Below are 26,286 nucleotides of genomic sequence, written 5' to 3'. Positions count from 1 at the left end.
TTTTTTCCCTCTCTCCTTCCTCTCCCCCCTCCTTAAGACCGAAAGCAATCTGTTATAGTGGAGATCATTTTCCATCATGAGTGTTTTGGAAGTGTCTTAGATCATTGCATTGCTATGAAGAGCCAAGTCTATCAAAGTTGATCATTACACAATGCAGCTGTTACTGTGTAAAATGTTCTCCTGATTCTGCTTACTTCACTTAGCATCAGTCTATATAAATCTTTCCAGGTTTTTCTGAAATCTGCCTGCTCATCATTTCTTATAGTACAATAGTGTAGGGTAGCACATGATAGAGAAGTCCAAAGAGGAGTATCTGGGTAGGAAATGATGTGACGGTTTGAACTTGGTGTCTTCCTTAAATGAAGGTTCTGAGAGGAGCTCTCTTCTTCACCTTCCAATTAGAAGGGACAGAGTGGATTGATGAGATTTGTGTTCCAGGTCTGATATGATTCTGCAGAATGAAGAGGTTCCTGGGGCATGGCGGAGATTTCTAGAAGCATGCAGCGAGGTAGGAAATGAAGAAGTAAATAGCATAATGTTCAATTGGGTGCCAGTACTCCCAACTATTTAAGTTTGATTTTTGTGGAGTGGAGAGAGAAATTCTGTATGTGACCAAGAACCTTCATTTTGACCTTGTTGAGTTGACAAGGCTCCTTGGACACCTCAAATGATCGTGGTTAAGCAAATGGGTCTGCCCCACTGTTCTCCAATATCTTTTTGACCACCAGATCTGAAAAGTGCTACAGGATCTGGGAATAACTCCAGCAAATATGTGAACTTAACACCTCCTTGTTTAGTTAATTTTCACTTACCCGGCACTGGATGCAGTTGATTGGCTGTGTACTCTAAGGCAGCTTGAAAATTCATAAAAAAATATAATCAGTACACTAGGAATAGGAAGCTGTCACCAATAGTTCATTGACTTTATTATGCTAATAATCTTCTTTCCTTTTCAATTTTTAAGTTTGTCTATTAACCTCATTTGATGTCCAGTCTTTCGGACCATTGGTGGGTAAAATCCTTCCAGGAGACCATCTCCCTCCTTTGTAAGAAATCCCCCAATATCTCCAACTATCACCATAGCTTCTTCCGGTTTTCTACACCATACCAATATATATCTCTTTCTGGAAATGCATGTATATGAGTGTAGGATAGGGTGGGAAAGAGTTCAGTTTTAGCACAGGGGTGAGCCAAGCACTTGCACTTATATTTCTCTCCCTGTTTTCCTCTTTGAGGTTTTGTGCCCTGTGGTTTCTTAAACCAGTTTGAATAGCAAGTCAGAAGAAACTAATTCTCACCTCCAAGTTAATGGCCCACTAGAGAGACATTAATTATGCTTTTGCCCTGTAGACTTTCTTACTGCTTCACTTAATCAATTCAAGTCTCTCCAGTAATGACCTAAGATTGCTAAAGACTTTAATTCTATCTAAATATTGAGCCCTAAGGACTTTGGATTTGAATAGTCTTAAGCTTCAGGTGGAGATCTAGGTAGGACGTTAATGTTAGAATTATAGGAAAAAGGTTAATGTTTTAAATATTGTTTTAGTTAAAATAAATCATTAAAATGCCAGTAAGTAAAAATTGCTAAAAAACATAAATGAAATAAAAAAGCGTGTTAGATACTAAATCCATAAAAAAAAGTAAGTAAAATAAGGAGTCATCTTTATTAGAATTCAAATGTATTGGTTAAAAACACTGAAAAAGAAAATATTAATATGAAAATAAAGTTTATTGAATTAGGAAAATACATTATTAGGTGATTGTCTGTAGCTAATGTGTTTTTAGGCAAATTGTTCCCATGCTCACATGTGCCTGAAGGTTTTTTCTTTTTCTCTCTTTATCATATAATCAGTTCAGGACAGCTAGGTGGCATAGTGAATAGAGTGCCAGGCCTGGAGTCAGGTAGTCACATCTTCCTGAATTCAAATCGGGCCTCAGATACTTATTAGCTATGTGACCCTTCTTGCCTCAGTTTCCTCATCTATAAAATGAACTGGAGAATTAAATGGCAAACCACTCCAGTATCTTTGCTAAGAAAACCCTAAATGGGGTCACACACAGTTGGACACAAATGAAAAACGAACAACTACAATAGGCTTAAATAATAATGGAGTCCCAGTTCATGGTGACTTTTTTGGGGAAAAGGGCAGGATGGTAGTTGGACATATGTTTTCATTGACATACAGAACTCCCAAAGGGAAAATTCCTTCCACAAATATTAATCAGTAGCTGTCATCCACTAATTTGGGTGCTGAGAATTTAATGACATCTAAGATCACAAATCTTAAATATGTGTCACAGCAGCACTTGAAACTATTTTCTTGCCCAAGATCACCTTTGTATCCATGATGAGAAAGCTAGGTGATGCAGTGTATAGAGTTCGGGGCCTAAATCCAGTTTCATACACTTATTGGCTGTGTGACCTTGGGCAAGTGACTCAACCAGTGTTGGCCTTACTTTCTTCAACTGTAGAATCAGGGTAATATCACCACTGGCCTCCTAGGGTTGTTTTGAGGATCAAATAAGATAATCTTTGTAAAAGTGCTTAGCATAGAGCCTGGCACATAGTAGACACTACAAAAATGCTTATTTCCTTTGCCTTCCCTATAACAGGTTTCCTTTCCATGATATTAAGCAACCAAAAACCATCACATAAACACCTCACTAGATACAAATAATAATACTTGTCTCTTTTGAGCCTAACAACAACCCTGATATGCAGGTATCATAGATCTTATTACCCCTATTTTATGACTGAGGAGAAAAGAGAGAGAGAGAGAGAGAAAAAGATGATTTGGTTAGGATCATGCTGCTAATAAGTATTGAAAGTGAAATAAAACTGTAGCAAACTATACAAGGATACAGTAGAGCAATTGAAGTTTTCCACTGATATAAAAATCTTTGTGGTCTTAGATGAAAGATATCTATAGCTATCTCTTAATGACTACCTCAAGCCTGTTTTCTGTTTTCTTTCTTTCTTTCTTTTTCTTTTTTTGGAGGCAATTAGGGTTAAGTGACTTCCCCAGGGTCACACAGCTAGTAAGTATTTGAGGCAGGATTTGCACTGAAACCCTCTCGACTCTAGGGCTGGTGCTCTATCCACTTGGCTCCACCTAGGTGGCCCTACTGTTTTCTTTTAATCAACATGAGATTTCTCTGTCATTTGAAAAAAAAAAAAAGATATTTAGTCACCTTTTTTTCCCCTTGACCTGGCATGTTTTCACATTTTGATAATAAATTCTACCAGTTGCATTCCAAATAATCTCTTTTTCTTCCCTGATTGAATCCCTCTTCTTCTTCTCTTCCTTCTCCTGTGAAAGATATAACTATCTATTCTAAATTGCCATCAAGTGTTGTTGATTGACTGTATGCTGTAATTCAGCCTGAAAAGTCACAAAAACCCAATCTGCCTCCTAAAAACCTAAGGCTTCTACAAACCTGAGCAGCATTTTTTGTTTGCTTGTTTGTTTTGCATTTTTGACATGTGAATATATCTTTTCTTTTCATTTTGATTCTTCGAGATTTCTGACCCCAAAACATCAGATCCCACAGATGGGTGAGATTTTCCCTGGACTCTCTAGAAACTCAGGTTGAGAAACTATCTCAGGTAGAATTCAAATTCACTTCTCTTTTTTTTTTTCTATTTGGCAATTGTGGTTAAGTAACTTGCCCAGGGTCACACAGCTAGTACGTGTCAACTATTTGATCTGAGGCCAGATTTGAACTGAGGTACTCCTGACTTCAGGGACAGTGCTCTATCCACTGTGCCACCTTGCTGCCCTAGAATTCAAATTCAATCCAACTAAACTCCAAAGCCAGTCATTCTATCCAGTATGACATGCTACCTTTCCTTATCTGTTATAATATTTCTTAAACATTGGGGGGAGGCAGGTAGATTCATCGGACTTAAAGGTAACTGTTTAATAGCAATGGCCAAGTGAACAGTTTGAGTATTATTCTGCTGTCCAAACACTAATTGCCCTATGCAGGTTCCTTTGAAAGGGTATAGCATGCAATACAGTAATACACTATGGGAGAAAGGACGGTCAAAAGCCTGATCATGAGTTTCTCTGATGGAAAGACCATGAAAACTTTAATATGTCAGACATGAAATTTCAGTATCTATGTTGAAGTGTCTACTGTTACTTAACAAACCAGGACTTAGCAATCAAAATACATCTATTTTTCTAACCATCGGCAGATCTTTCCTACATTAAAAGCACAGGGGGAAAAAAAATACTGGCACTATAAACCAGAAAATATTAATTCATAGAAATACCCCATTTGTACATATTAGATCAGGCTTTTTTGCCAGATTAATGTTATAGTTCAGAAAATATTATGAGTCAGATGATAAGAGTTCCTACAGTCTGTATTTTCCTCAGGAAATATAGTGGAGAACAGCGACATAAAATTTTAATTCAAATTAGGGAATCATATAATGAATAAGAAAATGAGCATTGAATTTATTAGGTGGTTCCAGAGTTTATGGAAGAAATAAAGAGGAGAGGCCAATACTTCAAGTATTACATACCTGCCTTTAAATTGATAGAAAAGTAAAGAGTGAGGAAAATGATTTGTTTTATTTCATTTATTCAGTTTCTCCAATAAAGTCTTACTTGGATGCCTCAGTGGGAATGTTCTTAATGGCTATTGATTATAATCATATTTTGAAAGTGTATCGAGAAAGAGCTCTGCAAAGTATTACCAAACAGGAAAGTCTTTGAGCATAGGCCAAGAGATATGCTAAATTTCATTAAACTCATTACACAAATATTTATTAAGTGCCTACTAGGTTCCAAGAACTGTGCTAGGCTTTAGAGAGGTATTTCAGTAAAATTAAGCCATTGCTGTCCATACATTCATAAAAAATAAAATGGAAAACATATATAAATAATTTCTGATTAGGAAGAACATAGTGTTTTATCCTGGGTACACCATGAAAGATCAGGATTGGGTGGGATACAAGCATTCATGAGATAGAGCTGATGTGGATGAGAAGAACAAGCAGAAAGTGGTGGCTCAAAAAGGGAGCAACTTCTTTAGCAGCCTAAGATTTAATCGCAGGGATTCTGAGTGGAACTATAGGGCATTAGATTGTCATTAACTTCATAGAAGCAATGGTCAATCAGTCAATAAATATTTATTAAACACTCACTATGTGCCAGGCACTTTGTTAAGTGTTGAGATTTAAAAAAAAAAAAGACGAAAGAAAGCCTCTGCTCTCAAGGAGCTCACGGTCTAATAGAGGTGACAAATGCAAACAGCTATGTACAAACGAGATTTATACCAGCTAAGTTTAAGACAATCATAAGAAACAATAGTAATGTACTTATAAGTAATGGAGTAAGCAGTCAAGATGATACTTACTGGAATGCTGAGGAAATGTTGAATCCAAAGTCCTGCCTAAAACAGTTTAAGCAGTAGTACCTGGAGACCTTTGACCTGGTGGGTAGTAGAAGGTCAAGATTTGTTTGATATATACATCTTCTAATCCTCCACCAAGGCAGTTGTGCTCCAGGTTACACCCCAAAGATTAGCAGATGATTGGTTTAGTTAAACAAAAAGCAGACTACAATCAAATGTAAGGTGTTTCGCTTGGGAGGATGCCTGAAGAGATAGAATCATAGAAACAAATATAAATTATTTTTAAAATACCCTTTACTGGAAAGGTGGAGCCAAGATGGTAAAGGCAGGGATTCACCTGAGCTCTTCCCCAAACTCCTCCAAACCTTTAAATAATGACTCTAAACAAATTGTAGAGCATCAGAACCAGCAAAAAAACAGAGCAAAAGAATATTCCAGCCCAACAGAACTTAGAAGTTTAGCAGGAAAGGTCTGTTGCACCAAGGTGAGAGAGGTGTGCAGTCCAGTGCTGGCCATGAAAGCACAGACCAGGCCCCAGTGAACCATGAATCATTGGCAGCGGTGGTGATTTCCAGACTACAAAGACAACTGAGAAGGTCAGCAGGGAAGGTTTTGTCTTCTATTCTTTTCAGTCTTTTGGTTTTGACTACCCGTATATAACCTATATTGAATGTTAAAAATTGTTTTTACGTGTAACTGGGGAAAAATAAAATGCTAAATAAATACATTTTTTTTTAAAAAAGCATGCCCTCAACCAACAAAAATAAGTAAATAAATGCAAAAAAAGCCTATTTATTAAAAATTAACAGTTAGTAGAGAGGTACACTGAAAGACTATACTAATTCAACTCTCCAGGTACCCACCCATAGTAAGCACAGTGGTCCATAACAATGGATTGCGAGTGTTTCTCAAAACACTTTTGCAAAACTGAAAACAAGAGCCTGGCTTATGGTATGTACCTAATAAATACTTATTTATTGACTGACTAACAAGCCATTTAGGTAGTTATTACTGTTGTTGATGGTGATGATGATAATGTTCTTAATTAAAAGAGGAACATTTTCGGCCACAACAACTCATAATGAACTTCCTTTAATTTAGAAGGGATTTTCTTTATCATGGGTACATGGCATAAACATATTGATGAAATCATAGGTCTGTCAAATATGGAAGTAAATTTTACATTCTCTGAAGTACTAATACAGTGCTGCCACTGAATGACCATCCAGAAGACATAGCTATTTAGTTGTTTTTCTACTCTCCATTTTAAATTTCATTGAGCTCTTCTGCACAACTCCCTCAACCTTGACTCCTACACAATACATACTTGTCCTCCATCTTTTTTTCTTCTTCTTTTTTTTGGCTACAATATGCATCTGGGAGCCTTGGGTACAAGGACAGGGATCTTATCAGTGACAATGAAATAGAGTGAGAGAGGTGACATGTTACAGTAGATAAATGTGTAACATATGTCTTAACACAGACTCATGAAGATTTGAAGAATATAAAAATACATTACCAGGAAACATAGTGCTCACAATCAGATAATAAATTAAGCCAGCTTTATTTAGAGGAGATATAAAATGAAAGGCAATCAGAGGAGAAATAGTTAAAAATAGGTCTTGTCTAGCCCTGGGTGGGATGTGGTACACTCCCATTGGGGCTCCTGAGGGAATGTCACATAAGGCCTATAAGACTATAAGTATCGTGAGTTTTTAAAGAGGTCTTATCTGCATTTAGTAAGACTAAGCATGAAGGGATTGGGCAGGGAATAACTAATCTGGAGCTGGAGACTGGTACTAATTTATGCTAGTAGGGAATCTGGGTGGGGTGATTAAAGACTTCTGAGGAATTAGAGGCTATTTGATATTGAAACTCACCTCTCAGGTAAAACAGGGCATTGGACCATACTAGTGGTCTTACTCTGATAGAGTGACTTATTTTCATTTTGAGGGATTTTTGTGCTTCTCTAGGACTTCTTCATTTAGTCATAATCAAGGAAGCTACTGTCTTTACAATAAAAAGCTGACTTTATTGTCAGGAATACCAGGGTTCAACTTAAGCCTTGATCACACACTGGCTATGTGATCCTGGTCAAACGAATTAAATTCTCAGTGCTCTTTGTTGTTAGTATTATGTCATATTGACTCTTTGTGACCCCATTTGGGATTTTCTTGGCAAATATACTGGAGTGGTTTGCCATTTCCTTCTCCAACTCATTTTCCATATGAGGAAACAGAGGCAAACAGGGTTAAGTAACTTTCCAGGGTCATACAGCTGTTAAGTGTCTGAGGCCAAATTTGAATTCAGGAAGATGTCTTCCTGATTTCAGGCCCAGGGCTCTATCCACTGTACCACCCAGCTGCCCCAATGTTCTAGTAAGCTCTTTAAGACCACAAATTGATAGGGAAGTATCAAACTAATTGGCAGAATGTATTTCTTCACCTGGAGCTTCTTATGCTAATTAAATCACTGGTTCAATCTTATGAAATAGGTTAAGATTATTCAAGGACTGAGTTTATGATTTTACCTCATTAGTACCATACTCTAAGGAATTTAGAATGCCCTTTTATTAATCGGTCTTAAAATAATGGCCCCACTTCAAACTTTACCTCTCGTTTGATGCTGATTTCAGTGTTGCCTTAAGGCAACTGCTTGTGGATAATAAGTGGTGAGGAAACCCAGAACAAATGTGTCTGAAAACAAGGAGTTTATAGGTATTGATCCATAGTGATTCAATATATAGGTAAATGTTGCCTGCCTTCCAGTATAACCTCTACTTTATAGAAGAGGTAATAAAAATGAATAAAAACAAACAAAAGGCAGACAATAAGACCTTTATGAATAAAGCTGTTAGGACAACATCTATCATCACATAGCTTAACAAAATAATCAGGTAGGAGGTACACAGATAGAGTTCTGGATTGGGAGTCAGGAAGACTTGAATATAAATCTGGCCTCGGATATTTGTTAGCTGTGCGACTCTGGGAAAATCACTTAACCTTGGTCTGCCTCAGTTTCCTCATCTGTAAAATGAGTATAATAATGACACCTATCTCTTATGGTCGTTGTGATGATGAAATAAAATAACATTTGTAAAGCACTTGGCAAACCTTAAAGTGCTATATAAATATTATTATTATTGTAATTATTAATTTTATTCTTATAATTAAAATATTCTTTATTCTTACATTTTCTACAGTGGTAAAAATCAGAGTGGCTTACAGAACCTGAGGTTAAACACTGGCTCTGATGCTTACTATGTGTGTGACCTTAAATAAATGCCGGGTCTTCTGTTTCTCTATCTGTAAAATGAGAAGGTTGATATAAGTGGCCTCTGAGATTCTTTCTACCTTTCGATATGAGAGCCAGTGATCCAAGTCTAGTACATCATGAGAGACAGTGCAGTGAGAGACAGCTGATGAATTGCCATTCTGTTCCATCTCATCCCATCACCATAAAATAAGTAAGCGTTTGTTTTATCTTAACCTAAACTAAGTTCCACATCATTTGAGTCCATATCCAAACCACCATGCTATCTTGTCTGATGCTCTTGCTTTGAACCCTCCTAATTTTGTTCTTCTCTTACTAGCATGATTTCCTTGAAGGCAAGGGCAGTCCTTCTTTCTTATCATATTTATATCCTCAGGTCTTAGCACAGTGGTTTACATGCAGTATCCATTTAATAATTTATTTATCATCCATTCCTCTATGTCTCAAGAAAGTTAAAAAGGCACTCAGTATATTCAATGAGATAATTAATGGTCTCCTCATAGAAGGATATGGACAGGTTCTTCAAAGGATGAACAGGACTGATTGATGAATTGCAATCTGCATCATGGAAGGGTCTCTCAGACATCTCTCTAGAATGTATATATTGAATAACAGACAGGAGAAGATCAGTATTGGTGGGGTCCACGGTAGAATTTCACTATGATGAAAAAAAAAAATTCAGATCCTCTGAGTAGTCTGCATGTGCTATTTTTACTTGTTGGATCTTCTTAGGTAATGCCACAAATAAAGAATAGTCATAGAAAGATCTTTTGATTTTGTAACATATTAGCTCATTCATCATTTTCCTGGCTCAGTATTAGTTAGAGAAAATCAGAATCTTAGCCATCCAGTAATACAAATTGAAGACAGTTTTCTTTAAAGAATGGAAGCAAATGATAGCAAGAATATTATACCTCTAGTGAAGTATGGGTCCAGCCATCAATGGCAAAGGGTATTAAATGAGTTCTTACTTCCATCCTTTGGGGCCTAGCATATCTCACTGTTTCTTTAATAAGGTCTCACTTTTTTCTGCATATCAAGACAACTAATATATATAGAGATATAGCTATATATAAATACATACACACGTACATACATACATTCCAATTATATATATATTCCAGTTATATGTTATATAATGTTTAAATTATAATATATAATTGTAATTATATGTCCAATCATATATATGTATGAAAATTTAATAAATGTGGAATTTTATAGCATTTAATTGTATGCAAAGCACATGATACATTTTTATAAATAATGGAAATTAAAATGAGGAAAGGACTCTATTAATTTTTATCAGATGCTGATAAAGTTTCTACCATTCATCAGATTCTTCCTCCTTTCTATAAAACTTTGAAGTTTACAAAAATTTTTTTCTGCCTACTTCTCTGTGAGCCAAGTTAAGCAAAGGCAAATCATGGGGTTAAGGCTAAATGCAAAATTTAAATGGAATTCTATTTTCTTCAGATTCAAATTGCACTGTTCTTTCTGTCCCACAATACTATCTATACTAAGTTTTGTAATCTAAATAAAAAGTGCATTCTTGAACAAGTTAAGATGGCATAAATGACTTAATTTTGCTTATTTGGATGTTGATAATTGCCTCAGCTCTCCATTTTATGTGCCTGTGTTCCTTGAGCCTTGATTTCTTTCCTAACTGTCTTAAAAAATCAAGTTTTTTTAAAGTAGCAATTTTAAAAAACACTATCCTTCTACGTGTTTTGATTATTTCAAAGTTTAGTGGATGTAATATGGTGGACTTGGCATTCAAATATCATTCAGAGGGTAAATTAAATGTATTTTAAATTTGGGGAAATTTGCATATATGTGTTTGTGTAGCACATATATTGGAACCTCATAATATCACTATAGAGTCGAATTTAACACAGAACATGTCTGCTGTACATGCCATCTAAGGAATTTCAGTTATTGAAGCACTAAGTGAATTGCATTATTTATTAAAAATGTATTATGTGCTTTGCATATAGTTAAATGCTATCAAATTCCACATTTATTAAACTTCTACTATATGCAAGGTACACAGGAGAGAGGCACAGAGAAAGAAAGAGAAGGAACAAAAAAAGGAAAGAAGGGGAGAAGGGAGGGAAGGTGGAAGAGAAGGAGGGAAGAAAAGAAGGAAGGAAAGAAGAAAAATGGAAGGAAAAAAGGAGAGAAGGAAAGAAAGAAGGAGTAAATGAAAGAAGGAAAGAAGAAAAGAGGGAAGGAAGGAAAGAAAGGAGTAAAGTAAAGAAGGAAAGAGGGAAGGAGAGAAGAAAAGAAGGAAGGGAGGAGTAAAGGAAGGAAAAAGGGAAGGAAGAATGGAAAGAAGGAAGGAAGAAGAGAAGGTAGGAAGGAGAAGAGGAAAAAGGGATGGAAGGCTTGAAGGAAGGAAGGAAGGAAGGAAGGAAGGAAGGAAGGAAGGAAGGAAGGAAGCTTCAGTTACCCTCAAAAAGCTTACATTCTATACCAAGGTTTCCCCCTACTTTCTTGATAAAAATTTTCTCTGTACACCACAATCTTGGGTGACTTTTTTCCCCCTTCTTATAGAGATTATGATCTATTCATTGGTGAGTGAGTTCCTCTAGGAACCCCCATCTTGAGGAAGGGTCCAGGATAGCCAGACTTCATTTTCTCCTGGATCTGCTATTGACTTTCCACACTTCAACATCATACCTCAACTGATCTCAGTGAACATTTTCCCTCAGCACCTGAAGCCTCTTCACTTTGACACATCCCTCTGTCTCTGCCATGGCCTACTTCTCCCATTGGCAAATTCCTACAAGGGTCTTCATTTTAGGAAGGATCCTATGTTGGCCAGACTTCATTTACTTCCTTTCTCTGCTTTTGATTTTTTGAATTCACAATCATTCCCTGGTACAGGTGCCTTGTTTCAGTTTCCTTTTATGTATATTCTTCCCCCATCAGAATATAAGTACCTTGCAGGTAGGAACTTTTCTCTTTTTTGCTTATGTTCATATCCCCAGAATATAGCAAATGCTTAAAAAAAGAAATGCTTGTTGCCTCCTGCTTGAATTTGGCAACAGTAAGTGCTGTCTTGCCATTTGTACAGCATAATGAATATGTTTATGTTTTGTTTCTTCAAATTTGGCAATAGGATTAAGGGGAAAAAAGAGGGAGACAGTAGGCTGTTTTTGTTTTGTTTTGTTCTGTAACCTGAGAAGAATTACAATTTCTGGAAGAGTGAAAACATGCCCCATATTGCTCTAAACTCCCTTACGGGACAGTATTGTGCTTTGTACACAAAACGCACTCAGAGACTATTGAATTGCTTTACTTTTTCAACTTTCCTTGCTTCCAGGGCTATTCATTCATCCCTCTAAACCCCTCCACCTAATTCTAGCCTATGAAAGCCCTACCTCTCTAGCTGACCAGTGCTAATTCTAGGGTTGCTTCCTCTAGTAAGTCTTGCTAACCATTGCCTACTTCCACCCAATCCTGAAGTGTTCCCCACCTCTTTTTGAATTGAATGCCCAAGACATTTTCCCTCAGCACTTTAGAATTACACACAATGATGCTATCACTAAACTTGATGAGCATTTTAAGCTCTTGATTAGAATTTTGATTGCTCACCTATAGGAACTACAATATCAAAACCACTCATGTGGTACTTATATATTGACTTTTATTACATTTAATTGTGTGCAAGAAAGCAGAGTGCTTAGCGGAAAGAACACTGAATATGGAGTCAAAGGACATTCAACTAAATAGTTTTGTGACTTTGAATAAGTCACAGAATTTCTCTGGGTCCTGAGACTTGTTCTTGTCCATGATATAGGATTAACAATGTTGTATATTTCAAGAGGTAAGTTTTAGAATTAAAGGGCATAATGAATATAAAGTGCTATATTGCTTACTATTATTATTAAATTTTCTGTTTTCTTAATTATAATATAAATTCTCAACTGGTAGAGTCTATATTTTATGCTTTGTATCTCTCACAGTGCCTTGCAAAATGTTTTTACTTGTCTTGGGTTATAGCAAATATTGCTACCATTTACTTTTCTAGCAGTGAGAAATACTGTTGGGCCCAAGGGAGTAGGACATTCACAGTTCTCTCCAGGGACCCCTCTACCCTGGAACCAAGAACATGGTTCAGAGCCTGTTCAGTCCTAAGGGGGCCTAGTTTCTAAAAAACGTGAATTAGGCTCCCTTTTCTAATAGTCTTTATCTTATTAAATCATTGCTTCAGTGACCCTAGGAAAAACTGATCAATGGTAATATTTCTCCTCATGAATGAGGTCTTTCCCAAAGGTCACCTTGGAGGCTCACCATTTTGAAGATAATGTTTTGTCAATTACTAAGGAAAGGAATCACATAGAAAAAGGCAGTCAGAGACCTAGACTAAAGCTTACCTAGTTGACTTCCACTTTTTGAGCTCCAATAAAAGCTAGGGAGAAAAGTTCCACCTGATGAGGATGGGAACTAAATCTCAAAAAGGAAAAACCCTGGACTTTCCCACCTGGTCAAATCTCTGGTGTTTACCTTTGGCTATAATCCCATCAACTAGCCTTTCTTTGTGGCTACACCCAATCTCTCAGTTCTGTTACCTTTAACCTAGCCTGGCCCTCCCTATTGCCCTCAGCCATTTCCCACACTTAATCCTAGTGAGGCTCCATTATCCAGGTCCCAGGAGTCCTGTTCACCCCAGTTTACTGGCCATTCCCATTCACTTGTTCATTAGACTCCTTGTCCAGTCACCCCAAACTACTTGGCCACTTCTAGATCCCTCCCACAGTCTTTGTGTATATAAGGTCCACCTTGTCTCCATTAAGGTGCTCAGATTCTTATAATCTAGACACTGCTCAGATTTTTACAATCTACCCAATAGCTCACAGATGCTCAGACTCCTCCAGAATCTAGCTAATATGGCAGAGCTTTAACAAACCTTCTCTTTGGCTGAAAGAAGGCTTGGGTCAAATTATTTTAGGCAGGACCCACATGTCATGACTTTGGGATTCCAGCACCCTTAACCTCTAGACCTCATCACACCCATCCTTTCCACCCCATCATTGAATCATTAATGAAATAGAGAACTACTACTTGTTAAAAGAGAGTGTTCAAAGAAGATAATCCCAGGTGGAGAGTTATTCCTTTTGAAAGATCCACTGGGATCTTCCTCTTCAGGGCCCATGAGGATATGCTTTATCTCAAAAGCAAAAGATTGATCTTGAGGAATGTCAACCTTCCATAGAGTCTGTTTCAAGAAATACAAATGAAATTAGACTGTGTCCATGTTTTTAATTTCTCTCACAAGCTGGCAACATGTATTGCATGGGAGTTACAGTCCAGAACTGGGCCTCCTTAAAGAGGCCAGTCTAGAACTGGCTCAGTTTGGGGGTTGGGGACACAGAGGTGTTCCTAAAGGGTGCCAATCAACTAACTGGTCAACACACTGGGAGGTGGGTTATATTAAAATGAAGGTCTTGAGTATGTGGCTTAGGTCAAAGAGCAAGAGGGGTTGATATCACCCAACTCCTGACAGAGGAAATACCTCTCCTATCAGATCACCCTCCAACCATACCAGACCACTCCCAATCTTGGGCTATGTAGGCAGAAAAATCTGTCTCCACCCAAGCCTGAGCAGAACACAGTGGAGCTTCCATACCTTTGATTAAATAATCTCATTATCAGTAATGTCCTTCTGAAGAACTTTGGAAGAGGGGCTGATGGGGAAGCTCTGAATCTAAAAATCATTTTTCACAGGAAGCAGACAGAATGTTTCTTATCCTTTAAGTGCCAAGCACTGAGCCAGCCAACATGGCTAGAATCTGGTAGGGCAGCTTTATTTATGTTTTATTTGACTATATTTGAAATGTTTTATACTTAACTCAAACACCCAAAACAAACAACAATGTATGAACATTTCCCTATGCATAGAATATGAAAAGATGATTGTATATTATAAACATGTATCTCTTCTTTGTTGTTGTAAAGTTTTTCATTTGTGTCTGATTCTCAAGGATCCCATTTGGGGTTTTCTTGGCAAAGATATTGGAGTGGTTATGATGTGGTTTAGGGGTTCAGGGGTGCTGAGACCTCAAAATCACAACATACAGGTCCTGTCCAAAAGAATTCTACCCAAACCTTCTTTCAGCCAAAGACAAGGTTTATTGAAGATTTACCATATTAGCCAGACTCTTAAGGAATTTTTGGGCTATTGGCTAGATTGTGAAAATCCGAGCCGTGGCTTGATTTTAAGAATCTAAGCAGTGGCTAGATTATAAGAATCTAAGCAGTGGCTAGATTTTAGGAATCTAAGCATCTTAATGGAGACAAGGTGGACCTTATATACAGAAAGACTGTGGGAGGGACCTAGGAGTGGCCAGTAATCTGGGGTGAACAGAACTCCTGGGACCTGGACCTCGTGGCCAAGGGAGAATGGAGCCTAGCTGGGATTAAGGATGGGAAATGGCCAGATGCCATAGAGAGGTAAGAATATAGAGGGGAGATTGAGTGTAGCCACAATGAAAGGCCAGTTGAGGGGATAATAGCCTCAGGCAACCACCAGAGATTTGGCCATGTGGGAAAGTCCAGGGTTTTTCTTTTCTGGGTCTAGATCCCATCCTCATCAGTTAGCCATTTCCTTCTCCAGCTCATTTTATATATGAGGAAATTGAGGCAAACAGGTTTTAGTGACTTGCCTAGGATCACACAGGTAGTAAGTGTCAGGCCAGCAGTGAACTAATGAAGATGAGTCTTCCTCACTCCAGATCTGGCACTCTATCCACTGTACCACCTAGATGCCTCCCATTTCTTCTATACAACTTGATTTTTCATTAAAATATGTAATAAATTGAGCATGTAACTTTAAAAGATTTTCTTATTTGTACTTCTGTTTTAATTTCTGTTATCTGTTATGTATCAAAAAAAATCATGTACTTGTTGGACCTATTTTCTTCTTTTTTTGGGGGGGTCATTCATTGTTGCTATGGCCTCAACACCCAGCTCCCATCTCCGCTTTACAAAACAAACAAACAAAAACACTTTGTAACATACAAGGAGTCTCAAGCCAAACAGATTCATACAGCATACAACAATTTATGTCTCTTTATGACTTAGAGTCCATCACTTCTCTGTCAGGAAGTGGGGAACCTATTTCATCATAGGTTCTCAGGAGGTGGGTGTTATTACATTGGTCAGTGTCTTAAAACTTTCGAAGTTCTTTTTCTTAAAATTTGTCATATTGTTGATGTTGATTATGTTAATTATTTTCCTGGTTCTGCTCACTTCACTCTGCATTAGTTCATATAAGCCTTCCTAGAATCTTCTGAGATTGCTTCTCAATATTTCTTGTAGTATAATACTATTATGTTCCTATATGATAATTTGTTTAGCTGTTCCCCAATTGATGAGTAACTTGTTTTATCTAGTTCTTTAGTATAGTGAGAAATTACTAATTAAAATATTTTTGTACATATGTGTGTTTCTCCTCTTTCTTTGATTTCTTTGGCATATAAGCCTAGTAGTGGTATCACTAGATCAATGGGTATAATTGATTTAGTGATTTTTGGAGTATATTTCCAAATTAAATTGCTTTCCAGAATGTGAACCAATTCATAGCTCCACTATAACTAGCACATTAGTGTTTCATGTTCTCTGACTTCCCTTCTAACAATTATCATTTTTTTTTCATCTTTGATAACTGATGGATATGATCTGGAAATTCAGAGTTTAATTTTATTTTCTCTTATTAGAGATTTCAGACAGATTTCATTCCCGTTGGTACCTTTGTTTCCATTATTTAAGAATTGCCCATAACCGTTGGGCATTTGTCTATCTGAGAATGTCATTTTTAATATATTTGAATCAGTTCCCAATATATCTTGATATCAGACCTTTAACAGAGAAATTTGCTCAATTTTTTAAAAAAAATTTCCAATTACTTCTTTTCTTAGCATACTCACCTCCCTACTTTACAAATGAGAAGATGGTTAAAGAGATGTGATGTGGTAAAAACAAAAACAAAAACAAACAAACAAAAACAAACAAAAAACAATGGTTTATAATATACAGAATGTTCAATAACTTCTCCTCTCTTCACCTTTATCAGATTCCAATCCCTGGTTCTTAGCCTTTCTCCCACATAGCCCCTTTTAATCTGAAGCTCTATGTTATGGATAGAGAGATGGCCTTGAGGTCAGGAATTAGTCATTCACTCAATAAATATTTCTTAAGTATTTGCTATATGTTATTTACTATTTTAAGCACTGGTGTTAAAAAAAACACAAAATAACAAAATAGTAACACCAACACCTACTTTCAAGGATCTCACATTCTAATGGGGAAGACAATGTGCAAACAATTATGTAATATAGTTTATATACAATATAAATAGGAAGCACTCTAAGATAGAAGACACTAGCTATTAGTGTGAGGGGAGGGGATACAATAAAAGACTCACAGAAGGTGGAATTGAAAAAGAAGGGAATTCTAGGCATGGGGGACAGCCAGTGAAAAATCACAAAAGTTGGGAGATGGAGTATTGTATATAAGCAAGGAGAGCAGTACGACATAGTAACCAAAGTATCACATAGTAACCAAAGTGTGAGAAGAGTGGAAAGATAAGAAGGATTGAGGTCAGGAAAGGCTTTAAAAATGAAACCAAAGATTCTGTATTTGATTCTAAAGATAATAGGGTATCACTATAGTTTATTGAGTAGAGGGCTGACATCGTCAGATCTGCACTTTAGGTAGATCATTTTGGCAGGTAAATGGAGTGGGGAGAAAATTGAGTCAGGCTAATTCAGTAGTCCTGGTTCAAGGTTATGATCTAGTTTCAAATCTTATATCTGATAACATAGTGAATGTGCAACCTTGACTTAACCTCTCAATGACCTAGGCAACTCTGTATACTAAAATTTCTAGAAGAAGTGCTGGCCTGTATTTGTAGAAGTTTTCTTTATCTCTGAATTTCTTCTGCTAATGAAATCACAGGTCCGTTTCCTATCTTTAATCCTCACTTCAGTTTCCATCTCCAAAGTTTCAGTTTCCCAACTTCTTTGTTTCTAGTATTGCACTCAGTGTGCTGGTAAATTTGGAAAACTCAACAGTGAACATTGGATTGGAAAATATTAGTCTATGTTCAGAACCTAAAGAAGGTCAATGACAAAGAACCTTCAAATTACCAAACAATTTCACTCATTCCATGCCCCAGCAAGATTATGCTTAAGATTCTGCAAGCTAAGCTTCAGCAATATGTGAAACAAGAACTACCAGAAGTGTAGACTGGTTTTGAAGAGGCAGAGGAACTAGAGACCAATTTGCCAACACTAGCTAGATTGTGGAGAAAGCAGAGCAGCTCCAGAAAAACAAAACAAAACAAAAAAAGAAAACATCTACTTAAGCTGCATTGACTACACTCAGGCTTCTGACTGAGAAGATTATAACAAAATGTAGTAAATCTTCAAAGAGAGGAGAGGACCAGATTGTTGTCCTTGTTTCCTGAGCAATCTGTTTGCAGGCCAAGAAGCAACAGTTAGAAATGATCATGAAACAACTGATTGGTTTAAAATTAGAAAAGGAGGACAAGGCTGTACATTTTCACCTTATTTATTTAAGTTACATACAAAGTATGTCATATGAAATGTCAGGCTGGATGAATCAAAAGCCAGAATTAAGATTGCCTGGAAAAATATCAACAATCATATATATGCAGATGATACCACTCTCATGGCAGAAAGTGAAGAATTAAGGAACCTCTTGATGAGGGTGAGAGAGAAGAATGTAAAAGCTGGTTTGAAGATAAAACAAACAAACAAAACAAAAAATAAAGATCTTGGCAACTGGTCTGATCACTTTCTGGTAAATAGGGAGAGAAGTAGTAGAAGTAGTATCAGATTTTACATTCTTGGGCTCAAAGATCACCACAGAAGGTAACTACAGCATGAAATTATAAGATGTTTGCTCCTTGGAAGGAAAGCTATGGCAAATCTGGACACTATACTAAAAAAGAAGAGATATCATTTTGCTACCAAAGGTCTGTGTAGTAAAAGCTGTGATTTTTTCAGTAGCAATGTATGGCTCTGAAAGTTGGACAACAAGGAAAGCTGAGTCCCACAGAATTGACACTTTTGAATTGTGGTGCTGGAGAAAACTTTTCAGAATACCTTAAATTAGTCACTACTTAAAGAAATTAATTCAGAAGGTCAAATACTGAAACTTAAATACTTTGGCCTCATAACAAAAAGACAGGACTCGTTCAAAAAGACTCTGATATAGGGAAAGATTAAATGCAAGAGAAGGGAATGGTAGAGGATGAAATGGATAGATAATCTTAAGGAAGCAATGAATATGAGCTTGGACAAACTTTGGAAGATAGTGAAGGATTGCCTGGTATGCTATAATCCACAAGGTCATGAAGAGTCAGGCACCACTGAATGCTGCCAACAACAACATTTTTAAAATGTGCATTATCCTGGAATATTCATCACACTTCAACCCCTGTATTCAATCAAAATTTGCCAAAATTGTCCTTTCTGCCTTCATAGTGTCTGAAACATCCTATTCCTTCCCTTCACTCACAGCTACCACCTTAATTCAAGCCCTCATCATTTATCACCTAGATTATTGCAAAAGCCTCCTAATTGTTCTGTTGCAAATCTCTCTTCCCTCCAATCCATTGTACATACTGTTTCAAAATAACTTTCTTTAAATACAGATCTAATAATGTGGCTCCCCTACTTAGTCAAGTCCAGTGGTCCCCTAATAACTCTAGGAAAATATTTAAACTGTTTAATTTTTAAAACCCTGTGCAACTAGGATCCAACTTATCTTTCCAATCTCATTGCACATTACGCCCCCATCATACTCTTCAGTCCAGACATAATAGCCTTTTCTCTGGTCCTCACATGTTTCCTGTTCCACTAGTTGTTTAGTTATAGTTAGCTGTCTTCAGTGTTTGTAAGACATTCTTTATCTCCTCTCTCATAAAAGCCCTCTCTTCATGAGCTCTTTCCTCATCTTCCAAGCTGCCAGTGTCCTTCCACTCAAACTACCTTTTATTTAATTGCTTTGTGTTACTTATTAGCTGTATAATTATGCTTCGCATGATTTGTATGTACTTAATTTCTTCTATTTTAGAAAGTAATTTCATTAAGAATAGAGATCATTTCATTTTTTGTACTTGTATTGCTAATATATTAAGCACATATTTAATTGTTGGCAAATACTGTTGATTGATTTTCATTTTGATTACTCCTCCCTTGAAAATTACCTACTCTTTTAATCATCTTCTTTGTTTCTCTTTTTTTTAAAACCCTTAGGATTTGATGTATTTTTACACTAAACATTGCGTCTATATATATTGCCTGTGTATATATGAACATATGTGTATGTATTTGCATATGGTTTTAACCTACATGTTGTTTCAGATAAGGGTAATTTTTTTCCCTAATATCTGCTCCCTTTATTCCTTTCTGCTTGTTTATATACTACATACCAATTATGAGAAATATTAAGTTCCATTGTCCTCTTCCTCCATTTCACACTAGTCAATTCCTTTTTAGTAGGAATGACATTCGATTCTTCCTTGTGGACAAATAAGGCTGGTTATTTTCCTTAAAAGGTCTTGGGGCCAACCTCTTATCTTGGTTGACTCAGGCTTCTAAAGGCTCAGATTGTTGATGTCTCCATCTTTTTTTCTTGACTACAAAACACACAAGAGGAATTCCTGGTGATTTCTGGTGATTTCTGGTGCTTGATTGCCAGATCACAATGTGTATGTAGGTCATTCAAGAAAGCTTCCTTCAGCTAAACCAACTGAAAATGTCTTCAAGGCCTATCCTTGTTGAATATATTCTTCTCCTATTTTGGGTAAGTAAATCTCTGTTAACTATTCTCTGATTATTTCATTTTGTTCCAGTGTTGAACATAAACTACCATGGGACTGGCCTGAATCAGGACCATGTCACAATTCTTTTCCTTTTCCTTCACCTTTTAAAAAAGCCAAGATAGAACCAATATACCTCCCTCTCCAGGATCTATGATTGTCATATTTTAACACCATCAATGCCTTTTGGAGACATCGAGCTTCTAAAGGGATATTTGTTTCTTTTCTCACTATTATAATCCTGGTCTTTCATTATACAGGCTCTTCTTTAAAGATATTTACCTTTCTCCCTTTCTTTGTCTCTTAATTCTTGTGTTTGCATTTCACATTTTCTACTCAGCTTTTTTTTTGTTTCTTTGTTTGTTTTCCCATCAGGAATATGTAAAAGGACTCTATTCCATTAGAGATCTATTTTCCACCTATAGGATTTTACTTATAGAAATGTATTCAAGTTTTTAAGCCTTCATCTTTTACCTTCTGGAATATGGCATTCCAAGATCTGATCTCCATTATGGAAACTGCCCGGTCTTATATGATCCTGACTATGTTCTGTAGTACTAGAACTCTTTCTTTCTGGTTACTTGTAGTATTTTTTCGTTTTCTTTTATGTGCAAGCCTAGTTTCAGCTTTGAAGTTTGTGGGAAGTTTCCTTTTGGATTACTTTCAGAATGTGATTGGTAGATTCTATTTTCAGTCTCACCCCAGGCTTTAAAAAATGATTATGAGGTATTCAAATGTTATTAAATTATTTCTTTATTCAATTTTCCAAGTTGGTTGGCTTTGATAGGACATATTTATATTTTTCTTTTAAATTTCTTTTACTGTGACTTATAGTCACATAGAGTCATCAATTTCTGTTTGGTATTTTCTAATTTTCAGATACTGTAGTGTTCATAAGGGTTACCATTTTCAGTTTTAATCTATTTATTCTCCTTCTAATTTTGCCCTCAGAATTTTTATTTTATTGTTTTTTCTTTCTTTTTTTTTTATCTTAATTCATTTCTTCCCCCCAGGTATTCATGTAACCCTTGTGAAATATGTATTATCTTTTTCTTTGAGTGCATGCTTGAAAACGTTGTGAACTGATTCTTTTCTAAATTCAAATTATTATTATCTTTGAATCTGTAATATTTTTTATAGTGATCATGTCTCCTGTTTACTCATATCTCCAGCATTAATTCCAGAATTGGGGTTTTATTCTAGGACTTGCCCTCTGCCACACATTTTGTTGGGGTGGTTGGTCCTGCTTTATTTCAAAATAAATGAATGTTATAAAATCACTCCCTGGGTGTATCTACACTAAAGTTAGTACATTTTTAGGACATACCCCCCTTCATCTTTGAGGTTCAGAGCACTAAATCTTCATGGCTGTCTTTGATGTCTCAAGACCGAGTACTATGGACTTTGGAGACACCGGGCCTACATTCTGTTCCAGGACAGACTCAGTCCCCTGGCAGTTTTGGCTCAACACTTAAATAAAATAAGATATTCAGAGAACATTCAACAATTACTGAAAGGATATTTACTCAGAATAGCAAAATAAGTGCATTAAATAATAATTTAAAAAAATTAGATCATCTGAAATTGATTTACTTGAAGGATGTACCCTTTCCTGAGTTGTTCATTGGGGTCATCTATCCAAAGATCAGAGTATCTAGAGTTTGTTATGGCTACTCGGGTGACCAAGAAGCTATATTAAAAGCCTGATTCTTTAGTGCCCTGAACCAACCAAGAATTCAGAAAATCCTCAGAAAAACCTTTTATGTAAGAATTAGCCTTGCCTTTGGCGGGAAGAAGGAGGCGTCTGTATTAGAATATTGTTCTTACTAGTCCGGTGTATATCTGTTTGAGCACTGCCACGGCCAGACTCGTCTCTGATACTTCTAGATTGGCTTCCAACCACCATGAGTCTTTTACTTGGAATACCTCAATTCTTGCTGCTTTTGGATACAGAGCGTTGAAGGTTACAGACCTCTCTGGCCAGTTTTTAGTCATGAGGGGAGGTAATATCTTATCTACCTATGTTGGCAATAGCTTTCCTGGAAGAATTCCATTCCTATTGCTTATAAGCTTCCAGCTGACTTTTTTGTGGAGTTCTTGAGTGGATGAAGACACTTCCCATGATTTCTCGTTGGATTTCTTTATTAGTATTGCCTAAGGCTATTTTTAGCTTTTTTGCTAGCGAATGTGTTCGGCATCTAGTCTTCCTGCATACATTTAGGCATCCATCTTGGTCTTATTGAAGAGAGAAATTACAATAATCCTTAAAAAGATACTTTGGTTTAAAATCCCAAATAAACAAGTAAAAAATGTTTGTGTGATGTTTAAATTATTACTTGGATTTTCCATGTTAGCTGTTCAATTGTTATTATTTCAATTCAACTATTAAAGATCATGTTTGTATAATAACCACACAATTGGTTGAAAGAGAAAAATATAATCAAGCATTCTTATTTAAGTTACACAATTCCAAATAATTTCCTTACTTATTCATTTTTCATTCAACAAATATTTACCAAGCATTTCTCATGTATAAGACCATAAATGCAAGGTATCATGGGAGCAAGCAAAGATTTATGAGTTGCCTTTTTGTCCTCAAGGAGTTTTTTGGACTGTTTATTTACTTTTATCAAACAAAGTAGATATCTTGCATTATTTAGACAAGTCCTGGGAAGCAGTGTGACAATAATGAAGAGAAAGTTTGACTTAGAAGCAGAAAAACTCCAATTCAAATCTTGTTATTGACAGATAACATATATGTGTTATTGAACAAATCATTTAATATCTCACTGCCCTTAGGAAATTCTATGGGATGAGTTATTAATGAGTTACAATTTGCATTGGTGAGAGGGTAGTTCCCTATGCCAAAGAATAACATGTTCAGACCAAAAAAGGGACTGGGACTTAAAGTAAAGAAAGCAGGTAATTAATTTTAGGCCTGAACTTTGGTGTGTAGAGGAAGAGATATGTGAAGAAGCTGCAAGTTCAGTAAATCAAGCTGAATTTTCATTTGTGCTCGATTTATTTGCAATATTTACACTATGCTTAATAGATTGTTGGTGAAGACAAATTCCCTGAAACTAAATATGTTATGATGAAGCTCAACAATTTTGCCTGGGAATGAATATGATGACAAATAATTGTTAGTAATCAACATGTAGCCAAAAAATCCCAAGCAATTTGATCAAAATCCAGGATACTATTTTAGCAATTTCCCTATGAATATTCAGGGCTGATTGGTATGTCTAACATATAAAACAAGCACTATTTTCTTATTAATATGCAAGTATTTGATAAGATTGCCATGAGCTACTAATTGGTGATTTTTTTCTCCTCTAGTTGAAGTTAGAGAAAACAACCAGGGGAATATAGTGGTATTTTGTTTTTTGTTAATATTTTGTACATATTATATGTTACCATTATTCTACAAGTCCTTACTTAGCCATTATATGTTCAAGATTCACTTCTGAAATATACTATCTATGCAATTCTGAGAAAGTCACTTTACCCTTTGGTGCTTTAGATAATTCTCTAAGACAATAATTTGTAAAGAAAGTATTTATTTGCATTTGTAGAGGGAATTTTCTCACCTGGAATTTCCCTATGCCAGTGAAATCACTTGTTAAATCCTTACCCCTTATCCCTATTCTATTCACAAAATGAATACTTTTCTGTAGTACTTCAAGGAACCCTAGTTCCTATCCTGATTTTGCCTTCACTTTCTTTTTACTAAGGAAAACAAGTAATAGAATTAGAGAGGTATTAACTGGAAGACCAGTCAATAAGTCATTTATTGTCATTATTGTTTGTTTGTTTGGTCATGTGATTTTTTCTTTGTTTTGCTAATTCTAAGGACAATGAAAAGGATCGGTTTAGAAGAAAGTAGTCTGTAGCATGTCTCCAAGGAATAAAGCAAGAAAAGTGGTATGTCAAAGACATAGATGACCATAAGAAGAGTCATGTGGTCTAGCTACATGTTAGCTAGGGTCAGAGATGACCAAAAGATGATGAAGACTCAAAGACAGGGAGAGGGAATGTCATTTCTAATGTACATCATTCCCCACAGCACAAGGAATCCTCTCAGAGCCTTTATTTACCGGGAGGGGTTGGTGTCCAGGAAAGCCACTTCATCATTCCCCACTTAGATGCTCTCCTGCACTTCATCACTGTCTTGAGAAACTCATCTCCTTTCAAAGGACATCTACTCTGAAACTCACATTTCCTCAGTATTCCCTGCTTCTGGACTTTATCTAACCTCACCCTCATCCCCATACCAGGTATTCTTTCTTCTCCTTTCAGCTTATTTTAATGTGTTATCTTCCCCCACTGGATTGTGAAAGCTAACTCTCTATATTCTATCAGCAGCTTTACTCGGTTTCAACTCCACTGAACATCACACGCCTAACCCAGGTACCCCCTGGTTACCCTCCTCCCTGCTTTTCAGCTTCCTTTTGTATTTTTTTTCTCCTATTAGATTGTAAGTTACTTGAGGGCTGGGACTGACTTTCTTTTTCTTATTTGTATCACCAGTGCTCGATTAGCAAAGTGCCTAGAACATAGTAGCTTCTTAATAAATGTTAATGGAATTTAATTTAATTGATCTCTTTAAGGGCAAGGACTATCTTTGGTCTTTCTTTATATTCCCAGTCCTTAGCACAGTGCCTGACACGTTAAATAGTTGCTTAATAAATGTTTATTGACTGACAGGTCATTTCCTTTTTCTGGAATTTTGAGAGCCTCCTCCTTCTCCTCCTCCTCCTTTTTTTTTTCTTTTTTGGCTATTTGAAAAACGGTATTTTATTTTTTCCCCAATTACATGTCAAGGCAATTTTTTGCATTCATTTTTACAAGATCTTGAGTTCCAAATTTTTCTCTCTCTGTCCCCTTCCCTCTTCCTAAAATGATATGCAATTTGATATAGGTTTTACTATCATGTAAAACAGATTTCCATATTAGTCGCAGTTGTGAAAGATGAAACAGATCAAAAGGTCTTCTGGTTGCCCTGGCCGCTCCCAGACCCCTCCGTGTGTCTCAGTCATGGCCCCGCTGCTGCTGTCCCGGATGCCGCTGCTTCCCGCACTGCCCGCCTCCACCTCCAGGAAGGAGGAATCGCCAGAGGGTCAGGACCCGTCCCCGCCTCTTGCAGTCACATCGGAGCACGCCCAGCCTGTTCTTGTGCACGTGCCGGGGGGAATCTCCACACCGAGGGCGACAAGGCCTTTGCCGAATTCCTGACAGATGAAATTAGAGTAGAGGAAAATCCAGAAACACAATTCCCTCCTCAAGATGTCCGGGGATCGGGAACTGGGTGTGCAAGGGACAGAAGCCAAGTTAGTGCGGAGATTAGCTGGAGAGAGGCTCACAGGCACATTCAATATTAACAACAGGATCCCGTCCCAGAGGGACAGAAAGCCCAAGAACAGCAAGAGCCTGGACTTAACGTCAACTTCAAACTTGGTGGTGGAGGTTGGGAAGGAGAATGCCGAGAAGGCCCTTGTATTGGACTGCCACTATCCAGAGGATGAGGTTGACAGGAGGAAGGGGATGAGAGTGACATTTTCTCCATGCGGGAAGTTAGATTTCAGCCACCAGCGAATCCCACTGGAAGGATACAAACTACACGCTGAAGACGGATTCCCTGGATTGGGCCCTGTACGACCACTTGATGGACTTCCTGGCTGACCAAGGGGTGGACAATACATTTGCAAATGAACTTATGTAGCTCAGCACAGCCGTAGACACTAGAAGTAAGTCAACCTGAAGATCTGAAAGGCTTTGTCAAGTGTCTGTAG

General features: G+C 36.9%; 1 pseudogene; it reads left to right on the top strand.

Annotated features, from left to right (window-relative positions):
- The first annotated feature begins 477 nt into the window (after nucleotides 1-477).
- LOC110197671 (complement component 1 Q subcomponent-binding protein, mitochondrial pseudogene) lies at nucleotides 478-26,286 on the top strand (annotated as a pseudogene).

The sequence above is a fragment of the Phascolarctos cinereus genome, unplaced genomic scaffold, assembly GCF_003287225.1.
Source record: "Phascolarctos cinereus isolate Bilbo 61053 unplaced genomic scaffold, phaCin_HiC Scaffold_5;HRSCAF=322, whole genome shotgun sequence".
Lineage (NCBI taxonomy): Eukaryota > Metazoa > Chordata > Mammalia > Diprotodontia > Phascolarctidae > Phascolarctos > Phascolarctos cinereus.
This window is presented reverse-complemented; position numbering and strand designations above follow the sequence as displayed.